Below are 12266 nucleotides of genomic sequence, written 5' to 3'. Positions count from 1 at the left end.
ACAGACTATCTAAAAAAAGCTTCAGTGTCCCTGTATTTGTGGTTACACTCTGTAAAAAACTGTGAGTTTGGTGAACTGACAATTTTCACTGCAAATCACAGTCATTTCTGTTGAGCATATGAACCTAATGGCAAATCAGCGCTGTTTAAGAACATACTGAACATTGCTCAAATGTTACCGGGAAATTATCGAAAGTATTGATTGGTACTAAATTCCAGTATCGTGACAAGCCTAGTCAGCAGAACTGGTCATGCCCAGTTTTGATATTGTAAATGTATTTTGCCTTTTGAAGCACATAATATCTGCTTTTGATAGCATACCCATTTCTGAATAGACCTGCTGCTGTTTAGGAGGCCTTAAATTGCAGCTCTCTTTCTGTAGACGGGTTGCTACAGCCAGTCGTTTGGTAAAATCTAACAAACATGACATTGTCAGAATTTCTGCAGAAAATTGCATAGATAATGTTAGAAATACATAAAAAAAATAAAAAATAAATTGTGGTTATCAAATTTGATCTCTTCCCCCTGGATTCCAGTCTGAAAGGTTATGTGCAATGTTTGACATTATAAAACAGTGTGTTAATAAGTCTTAAGACACTCTGTAAAAGGGCGACGTAGTGGCGCAGTAGGTAGTGCTGTCGCCTCACAGCAAGAAGATTGCTGGTTCGAGCCTCGGCTGGGTCATTTGGCGTTTCTGTGTGGAGTTTGCATGTTCTCCCTGTGTTTGCGTGGGTTTCCCGACGAGTGCTTTGGTTTCCCCCACAGTCCAAAGACATGCGGTACAGGTGAATTGGGTAGGCTAAATTGTCTGTAGTGTATGTGTGTGTATGGGTTTCCCAGTGATTGGTTGCAGCTGAAAGGGCATCCGCTGCATAAAACATATGCTGGATAAGTTGGCCGTAAATTCCGCTGTGGCGAACCCAGAATAATAAAGGGACTGAAGGAATTAAATATATATATTAAAAAATTGTTTCTCTAACATTATCTATGCAATTTTCTGCAGAAATTCTGACAATGTCATGTTTGTTGGCATTTATTACAATACTACTGCCTGTAGCAACAATTCTACAGAAAAAGAGCTGCAATTTTAGACCCATGACCGGTTACTTACTAAGGCTAAGCAGGGTTGTGCATTTTGAATACCTCGATGGGAGACCACATGGGAAAACTAGATCGCTGTTGGACTTGATGTTAGTGAGGCCAGCATGGAGCGCTCAACCTGCGGTCTGTGTGAGTGTGAATGCCCCAGTAAAGTGAAGGAGACGCTATACTGTCAGTGAGCGCCGTCTTTTGGATGATATGTTGAACTGAGGTCCTGACTCTCTGTGGTCATTAAAAATCCCATGGCACTATTTATAAAGAGTAGGGATGTAACCCCCAGTGTCCTGGCCAAATTCTTTCCACCGGACCTTAACCATCATTGCCTTCCAATCATGCGCTGAATGTGCTCTATTACTGTTCTTTTACTCCGCCTATAGCTGATTTGTTGTGAGCGCACTGGCGCCATTGTCCTATGGCTACCCCCGCATCATCCGAGTGGATGTTGCACACTAGTGGTGGAGTGGGGAGTTTCAACTCTCATGATTGTGAAGTTCTTCGGGTGTATGGAAATACATGATAAATGCTCTATGAAAATACACATTGATTACTTATTTATTTAATTAGTGTAATTTCAGCAACATCTTATGTTTAGAAAGGACACTGTTTATTGGCAAAGTCCTTTCTTTTGGTCATTGTGGCAAATTCACATGACCAACATGAGAAAAAAAGAGTTTCATCAGGTTGGATTTTACAACTAAATAGAAGTAATTAGAAAGAACTATGTGACCTGATCATTTCAATAGGAAATATAGTCTTATGAATACAGTTGAAGTCAGAATTATTAGCCCCCCTTTGTTTTTTTTTTTGTTTTTTTTTAATATTTCTAACTAATGTTTAACAAAGGAAGGAAATTTTCACAGTAAGTCTGATGATATTTTTCTTTTGGGGAAAGTCTTATTTGTTTTATTTTGGCTAGAATAAAAGCAGTTTTTAATTTTTTTTTAAAACAATTTTAGGGACAAAATTATTGGCCCCTTTAAGCTATTTTTTCTCTCGATTTTTTACAGAACAAACCATTGTTATACAATAACTTGCCTTACTCTAACCTGCTTAGTTAACCTAATTACCATATTAAGCCTTTAAATGTCACTTTCAGCTGTATAGAAGTGTCTTAAAAAGGATCTAGTAAAATATTATTTACTGTTATCATGGCTAAGATAAAATAAATCAATTATAAAAGAGTCATTAAAACTATTATGTCTAGAAACATGTTAAAAAAAATCTTCTCTCCTTTGAACAGAAATTGTGGAAACAATTAAACAGGGGGGTGAATAATTCAGGGCGGCTAATAATTCTGACTTCAACTGTACATAACTATAAAATTAAAATTCATCTAATCATGTGACTTACAGTGTAGCATATTTTTTTACACATATTTACTGAATCTAGTCTATCTTTGACAGCATGAGACTGTCTAACTGACACTAAAACAACGAAATGCATATAAAAATGGTATTATTAATTTATTTACTTTAAGTTGTCCATGCAGGAATAGGAAACTTCTCTGGACATCAGAACAGACTGTACGGAAAACAACAAATAAATTGGCAGGTGTGTGCAGACATTGTAATTAGAAAAATGGTTTCTGTCTAAAATTGCATAACAGACAGTAAATAAAGCAGCACATTCAGTTCTGTCTGCTTATATACAGCTTACGTGCCTCAAAATAAATCTTAGCTGTCTTTCAGAGATTGGATATCATTCAGATTTGCTACACATATCTTTGTTTCTATTTGTGGAGCATTGCAGCGTGTACAATTGTTTATTAGGGGGTTTCATATACTGGATTATTGTGCTTCATATTTTATCTGGGGATAACCTTTAATCTTACAAACAATTTACATGGCAAAATCCTTAACCTGGGTTAAATGATATTTTACCCTCTTTTACAAGATGTTAGGTCATTTATTATACCCTTGCTAAAAATGTCAAATTTTGGGTTAGAGCAAATTGTAACTGTTTTTGTAGCCTGTCACTTTAAATGCAAATGAGCTCCCCAGCCACCATTACAACATGCATGTCTGCTTCTGTTGCATCACATCAGATAAACACCAGTTAGTGAGAGACAGAAACAAATGTAGCAGAGATACAGTTTAAAATCTTGGAGTCAAAAATATTATGAGTCACACACCAATACTGTTACAAAGTTCTTAGTACACACACAGGATACAAGTTAATGTACACTGCTACATGGATATCCAATAATCACAATGCTACTGTACAAAATAAACCCGATTTAATGTTTACAAACTATGACTCATGTTGTTTGTTTGAAGCTTTCTTGTACATAGTTGTACCAACACTATGTAGCAATGGTATTTGCAGCAGTTATTAATTACATAGCGATTGTACTGTCTTTTATATTACAGACATGCACTGTTAAACAAAACAAAAATTTTAAAACACATGCTTGAAGTGCAGCTGATCACAGATAGTTGGAACAGATCTTTTAAGCCCAGTTTCTTAGCAAATCCTGTTCTGTGGAGATGTTTACATGTTACTAGAGACATGTTAATACATGCCTGTCATTCAATTCGGTGGGCAGGAAAAACCACACTACAATGTTATGTTGTGCTGGAACTCAAAATCGATGGTATTTGGATCTTGTTTTAACATCAGAAACAAATAAATATTTATATATAATAATAGAGCTGTTGTGTTTATATTTCACCAATATGACTGTGAACACACTATACATAATTCTGTTCAAACAGCTTCCAAAAGGTGATTTTACATGATACTTTAATGTCATTAATTGTAGCCCCTTTCACACAGTGATACCGGTAAATATCCGGAAAATTTCCGGAACGACTTTACCGGTATATTCAAAAGAGCACTGTTCACACAGGCGAGGAAGTTACGGAAATTTTCCAGAAAAGACCATTCACACATCCATTCCAAAATACCGGTAAATTCTGACATAATTCACCACAAATGAGCCTTAAACGGCTGCGCTTGTATTTGTAAACATTTGACTACATTATAAACTCTGTGGATGATCAGTATTGTGAACAACTTTGATGAAAACATATGGAGGATCACTTTCGCATGTCGAGATGATCATTATATGTGCGTGTGCTGGCGCTCACAGGCTGTAAACAAACAGCGGCTTATCATAAGCATCTTATCGATGATTATTTGCACAGTTGGCATTAAGAAGAACATATAAACGTTATCTTAACTTCTAGCAGCTAAATGCGTATGGGAAAATATTCAAAGTCTTTTATTCTCATAAACCGCTCGGACGTAAACGCGTCTGACTGTTGTGATTGGCTAAAGCAGACGTCTCACGTCAGCACGTTCTAGACGTGCACACGCTCTTTCTGGCAATCTTCCTTCTGCATTCACACAGCGCAGCATTCCGGCAAATTACCGGTAGTGTTACAAGTTCTCTTTCCAGAAAAAATCGCCATAACGAATTTACCGGTATTTTCAAAAAGGACCTGTTCACACATACAACCTTTCCGGAAAATTGCCGGTAATTTTCCGGAAAGGTCTGTATGTGTGAAAGGGCTATAGCCTCTGGTTGGCTTTTTTACGCAGACTCATAATGGAAATTACAGACTGTGCTATCAAAGGTTATCCTGAATAAACCTTTTAGACTACAAAGCTAGCAATGGACACTATTAAATTCTGTTTTCATTGCCTTTCAAAAGGGAAAAAATAAATACTAACTCTAAATTACAAGCGCAAAACATTCCTTTACCTGTGTATTAAAACAGTGTTAAGATGTCAATAACACAGGGTTAAGCATAATGTATAAAGCTCCACTGATTGCCTAAACTGTGTCCATTGAATTACACCATGCACATACGAAATGTTTGACTGACCAGTATTGAATTATGTAAACAGAACTACAAAAGCATATTCTGTAGCCTTCTCCGAGGTGTGGTGCACGCCGGGAGTGTCAGTGTTGATTTCACGGGTCCATTAAGCTGTGCCAGTTCTTTTGGGGATGTCAGGGTACTCAGTATGCAGACTCTTACTGCTCTCCTCTTACATAAATCTTTGCTTTCTAGCTGTGTGGAATGGCTTCTGAGCAGAGAGATGATTTTTTGCTTCATCTTTGAATTCATGAGAATAATCACTCACTGCACTTCAAGAGTGTTACTCATTTCCCTGTTGATTTTGGTGATGTGCGAAGCTACGTTTTAAAAATTACCTAGTCAGTGGGTTGCCTTAACAGCTACTCGGTCTTGAAAAAACAGTCTAAACAGCCTATATTTACCTTCTGTTTACATCTTGAAATCATTCCAGGGAAATTGGGTTTGCTGCTGTCGTGTTTGTTTTTGTGTGTGTTTATACTGTTTTTGGTGGTTTACAAGGACATGAATTTGTATAATGACATGGGTCTAGTATGACCTACTGTAGATGTACTCTATTAAGATAAAGACTTTAGAATACACAAGACATGTCACCTGTGTAGTTTTAAATGGGGAAAAGTGTAAGGATCAATATAGCGAATTAAGCCCAGCCTACATGTACTGGTACAGGATTCATCGACTGCTATAGACTGACGTTTCTAATAGGCTAGAGGGGTGCTTTTACAACAGTTTGTGTAGTCGACAAATGTACAAGAATCTCAGTGAATACTAGCTTTACAGACATAAGAAATATATCCAAATAAAGCTTGAAATCTTTATTTTTAAATGAACCAAGTTCATTTGAAAGCAAGTGAATTGGTTTTGTATGAAACAAATGCAGGGTACAGTACAGTCCGTCCTGTCAAATGCATATAACATGATAGCAGCAACTACTCAAATTACTCAAAAGAGTCGCTGTCATTTCTGGAGGAGATTCGCCATTTAGACCATGTTGTGAATTACTTCAGAAGACCAGCACGATCTTATGAAGCATTAGGCCTCATTCACACTACGAGCGACTCACAGTGGCAAAACAAAAAGTGTCTGTTTGTTTGAACGCAGAGCGAGCTACTTCCGGGGATCTCCATCTACGCCGTCTAACAGTGACCGTTGGGGATCAGGTGGGCACATTGAGCGACGCAACAAAGCAAAAAAGCAACTTTCTTGAGCAACAGCCAATAGGAGCCCCACCAGAGGTCATGCGATCTTCTCTCAGCTTGCTCAGAGGCCTTTTGTATTTTATTGCAGCAGGTTGCCACCCAGAGTGACAGGCAGTTACAAAGTTGCTACTAGTGTGAATGAGACATTATCCAGAGGATGATAGTGGCTGCGTCCAAAATTGCATACTTCCATACTATATAGTACACTAAAAACAGTATCAGAGAAATACCCGAATGGTCTACAACTTCTTGGGAGATTCTGAAGTGTGCATCCAATCAACGCTACGCTATCGCATGATGCACTGTGAGAGAACTTTTAAATGGGAGTGAAGCGATGCAACTGACGTGGGTAGTATGATCACATGATCATGACAAAATGGTGGATGTAGTAATTCTAGTTTTATTCATGCCAGTCACATTCATACTGTATATATACATTTCTAACGGTCGAGCAGTAAATTTTCATTCAAATGTGGTACTCACTGAGAAATAGGCGATTTCGGATGCAGCTAATGTGTAGAACGGCCATAAATGAGGTTGGTGTTGTGATCACGTTTTTTTCGAGTCCACAACTGAATTTATGAGACAGTTGTTGTTAAATTTTATTGGTGGTCTCAAATATGTAATGTAATCTTAAGCTTGGCAAATAGTAGTAGAGAATTTAATGTTTCCCCATTCAAACAGAATGCCTGAGCATTTTAAAGATGGCTGCTGAGTGAAATTACTTGCCTTAAAGTGTCTGCCCGGACACTGTAGCTTAGTTGCTTAATAGTTAACATGGATTTTATAGAGAGAATAACTGTGTTTATGTGCTTTATGAAGGCTGAAATACAACGTAGATTCATTTGGAGCCGTGTCTGAGTCCGGTGTAGGCAGTAGGATTTTTCCCCGGGAAACCATCAACAGGTGCTATGTAAAAAGCACGCCTCTACAAGAGAAAGCTCCTGATTGGTTAACTTGGCCCGAATGTCTGCTGAAGTTCTGATTTTTGGAACTTAAGTGTTTAGCATGAAACGCACATCAAGAGCGTTATTTGTGCCACCTCATTCACGCGTTTGGCACCGCAGGATTTCTAATTTCATCTGTGCATTGACTTAACGTAAATCACTGGCGCTTGATGCTTCTTCCGTGTCTGGGGTAAACGCAGCATGAGACTAGGTTGTGTTTAAAAACTAGCTTCTATTTAGGGGTAGGGCCATATAATAAGTGTTTTTTACAGTATACAATGCAACATAAACCATATATACAGGTATGTGTGAGTGTCTCAGTGTGTGTTGACTGCAACCATTGCCTATCAGGTTTGGTGTTATTCAAGACCCAAAAGGTCTGCTTTCAAAAGAATACAGATTTCGTCTGACATCTGTCAGGAACCAGACATTTAGTACTCAAAATTCTCTGCTTGGCTCAGGCTTTGGTCAGGAGAATAGAAACGGCAGGATAGAATCATATGATGCAGTCTTATAGCCTTTAGCAACCTTGAGCCGTAACTGCAGTAAAAACACATTCCATCAATGATAAATAGATAATTATGTCTCTTTGAACACCGAATAAATGGCTTCTTTAAGGCACATGGAATGGCACTAATATTAAAGCACATTGCTCAGAGTATTACACCGGATTGAGTTGATGATCACAAAAGAACAATTTACCAGCTCTGCCGAGAAATAGCAAAATCCAAAGCAATGCACACATTCACAAAGGAGAACAATGGTCATTAGATTGCAAAACTGTCTTCCTGTTTATGAAATGATTCTCAAAGGCATCTCATGAATAAAATTCTTCCCTGTTGCAGCTTTTTGAAAGATTGAGTTATAGCCTCTCCAGTTAAAGATATAGGGATCATTTATTCAAACATAATAGCACGTCAATTCTTTGTGTGTAGTGTAATTTAACATCTTTGTGAATGTTAAAAGGACATTGTTTGACTGTTGTCATTAAGCATAATTAGATTAGATTAAGTCGTCTGCTGTTTGCATGTATCATTCATATGAAGGCCTAGATATTGTCGTGAATGCAGGGCACAGAAGTGCCAGGACAGTGCAGGACATTTGCATTTCAAAAATGTAGCATCTGAGGCACAATCAATTATGCATTAAATGGCATTGTCTTTAAACTGTGCACTCGTTTAATCTTTTCTCTTCCTCTTTTCTTTTTATTTTTTGAGGATTGAAATCAGTAAAAAAGCAACAGCATAAGGTCATCTTTAAGGAGTGTACCTGGAAAGCCAATGGAAAAGCACACGCTGCAGCCCATCAAAGCTTTAGAGGACGCAGCCTTAGAAATCCAATTGCTTTCTTTCGCATGGAGCTTACAATTTTTCTCCCAAGCAAGATCTAACGAATTTTCAATAGATGAGTTGTTTGGCACAGTAGGATCATAAAAGTGATACTGTAAAAGGGCTCAAAGTCATACAGAGAAAGACTTACAGAGCATCTGATGTGTCAGGGCTAAATAGAAGAGAATTCAGAAAGAAGGTATACTGTCTGTCCAAAAGCATCTAAATGAAAATCAGGGTGGAGAGAGAATGACAGAAAGAGAAGACGAAGGATAGAATGAAAGCTAAAGGGAGGGCAGAGGAAGGGAGGGATGGAAAAGACAAATAGACTTTCTCAACTTGGCGATAGCGATAGAGCTACCTTTCAGTCTAAGAGGGATTAATGGCCCAATGAACGTGTTCTCCAGGGAGGATCCATCCTCAGAACTATGGCCCAAAAAGACGGGTCAGCTGCATGTCAATGCACCGAGTTATGCTTGTTCAGGTAAACAACAACAACTTTTTGTTTGTTTGGCTGTCTAATATTCTATGTTGTTCTTTTTAACACTGTGCTGTTCGTTGTGCAGTACATAATTTACAGTACATATTTCTATCTATCTATCTATCTATCTATCTATCTATCTATCTATCTATCTATCTATCTATCTATCTATCTATCTATCTATCTATCTATCTATCTATCTATCTATCTGTCTGTCTGTCTGTCTGTCTGTCTGTCTGTCTGTCTGTCTGTCTGTCTGTCTGTCTGTCTGTCTGTCTGTCTGTCTGTCAGTCTGTCTCTCTGTCCGTCCGTCCGTCCGTCCATCCATCAAACCACCCATCCATTCAACCATCCATCCATCCATCCATCCATCCATCCATCCATCCATCCATCCATCCATCCATCCATCATCTATCTGTCTGTCTATCAACCTATCATCTATCAGTCTGTCTATGTATCTATCTATGTATTTATCTATGTATCTATCATCTATCTATCACATGTGTGAAAACAGTAAGTACAATTGTCTTCAGTTTGGACAAAAACTAATTGTATATGGCTTGTTGATCCTAACTGATGAGTCGTTTCTCATTTTAACTGTCAAACACTTCACAACTTCATTGTACCTTTTTAAACAAGTTTCAGATTTTCTAAACATTAATTTGAATGTCATGGTGAAAAAACAACTAACCATTTTGAGCACTGTGGCAAATACGATGACAAATACGCTTTATGTTTTCGTGGCCATGGGCAAATTACTGACATAATAAATAGGTTTTGAAGCATGAATGAATTTTTTTGGGTGAGTTACTACATTCTGAAGACCTAAAAAAGTTTTAAAGTTCCAGCAAACCGTTTTGAGATTTGCACTCACAGTTTAGAGAATGTTAAGTCTGTTTTGAAAAATGTGCCAAAGCAATTGAGAAAAACTGCAAAAATAGAGACAAGCAGACATAGATACAAACTGACAGACAGAAAGGTTGATCGACAAAACACAAATACAAAATGATGATAGTCGACTGGATAGAACAATGGATGTATAAAAAAACAATGCACAGACAACTGCATAGAAAGAAGAGGAAACAATAGATAGAATGAAAGAATTATAGTTGGATTGAAATATATGTAAAGAACAATAGAACAGAATGAATAGTCATAAACGCAGACAGACAGACAGACAGACAGACAGACAGACAGACAGACAGACAGACAGACAGACAGACAGACATTGTTCTATCCAGTCGACTATCATCATTTTGTATTTGTGTTTTGTTAATCAACCTTTCTGTCTGTCAGTTTGGATCTCTGTCTGCTTGTCTCTAGTTTTGCAATTTGCTTAAATCAATAGGAAATGCTACTCTGATGTAAACAATAAGATAACTGTTCTAAAATCTAAACTGAAAAATAAAAAATTAATTCGAGATTTGAGCCAAAACAATTGAGAAAAAATGTATTAGTTTTGTTTGTTTTTTCATTTCCCCCCTTTCCTTTTCTAATGGATGCATCCAAGTTTATAGAACTGATTAGATCTCAGATGAAAATGCCTGACACCTGCTGGTTGTAAACGGTCAGTGCTTATCATAACTCTATAGCAGATTGTGTCTCCTCCTCCATAATGTCTTCACTGGACATCCTGGCCTCACGCTGCTCTCGCCAACACCAGCTGGGCCTCTCAGACTCTCCGCAGACCACAATCTGAGAAACCCCACATTGGTTTCTGTTTGCCTCTCAGAATGCTCTGTACATCTGATTGTGTACACATTTTGGAGCATGTTTATTCTGGACTGTTAGACCCTCAGCGGGAATAGCCAGGCTTTTCAAGTCTGAGGTCTTGCTTCCAACCTGCATGAAGTGCTTTCCGTAGTCCTCTCTCTTTCTATGATGCGGAACGAGGGAAGACCTCATTCTAAAGAGCTACTCTTCCAAGCTCTTTTTTCTTAATTCAGGAGAGTGGTAATCCTTAGTGACAGGCATCTATTACAGCTGCCGTGACTATCTGTCACTCACAGCCACCATTCTCTAAAGAAGCATTAGAGCGCCACCCTGCTCGACCGGGCTCGTTGTGACATCATTAACGAAGAGGGCTCTTTGATTAAGAGGTTTCCAAGCAAAAGGGACAGCATGAACTTGGGAAAAGTCAAGCTTGTCGTTTTTATATTGCGGTGATCTCCATGAAAACATTTTATGCTGCAGTATGGCACAAACGCCATAACATACAGACCCGTAGCCAGGGGGGGTTGGGTGGTTCCAAAGAACCCACCCCTTTTACCAACAAAGTCTAGAATTTCACACCTATAAAAGCTTGTTTGTCCTATCTTTGACAGTATGCCTTCATAAATTGTTAAAATAACCAATAGAATAAGGCTTTAGGACAAGTTTAATTTTAAATTATTCAACTGGACCAATTCTGACTGAGGAGATGAGCTGGCCAGTTTGTTATTTACCTATGAGCTATGGGTTTTAACAGATTTCTATATATTATTATTGTTTTTTTAAATGATGAATGATGATAACTTTGTATTTAAAAAGTTTTGTTTTCATATTTCTTTGTTTAGAAATGTTAATTTAAAACTCTAACCTCATTACATTATTTATAAAACTGTAATAATAAAGTTTAAAATGCAAATTTGTAAATAAACACTTATAATAAAATAGTAAAATAGTATGGCAAGCACTTTGACAAAAATGTAAGAGTTATTTTTGTTGCATCAAGAAGTGTAATTAAGATAACCATCAAACAAGCTAATCCAGCAAAAATCTGTGCCTAAAGTGTATGTAAAACGCAGTATTTGAACCTCATTATTTAAATGAAAATGAGGCGAATAACTGCAAAAGAGTCTACTTTTAAGTAAAAAGAACCAGCCCGTTCAATAGGCTAGCTATGGGCCTGTTATATGTACTTAAATTTCCACAAGGCACCTGTCAGGCATTATTTTAACTATGTTAACAGTTATTGAAACTACTTTTTAAATTAAGCTACAGCTGGGTCCAAATGCTGGAGTTTCAGCTATGATCAGATGCAAAGAGCAGAGAACACAATAAACTTATTTTTTATTGATTGTTTCATTGATGGTACAGAATTACAGGACATTCATTCATTCATTTTCTTGTCAGCTTAGTCCCTTTATTAATCCGGGGTCGCCACAGCCGAATGAACCGCCAACTTATCCAGCAAGTTTTTACACAGCGGATGCCCTTCCAGCCGCAACCCATCTCTGGGGAACATCCACATACACATTCGCACACACACTCACATTCGCAATACACTACGGACAATTTAGCCTACCCAATTCACCTGTACTGCATGTCTTTGGACTATGGGGGGAAACTGGAGCACCCGGAGGAAACCCACATGAAGGCAGGGACAACATGCAAACTCCACACAGA

The sequence above is a fragment of the Danio rerio genome, chromosome 12 (genome assembly GCF_049306965.1).
Source record: "Danio rerio strain Tuebingen ecotype United States chromosome 12, GRCz12tu, whole genome shotgun sequence".
In the NCBI taxonomy this organism is placed as follows: domain Eukaryota; kingdom Metazoa; phylum Chordata; class Actinopteri; order Cypriniformes; family Danionidae; genus Danio; species Danio rerio.
This window is presented reverse-complemented; position numbering follows the sequence as displayed.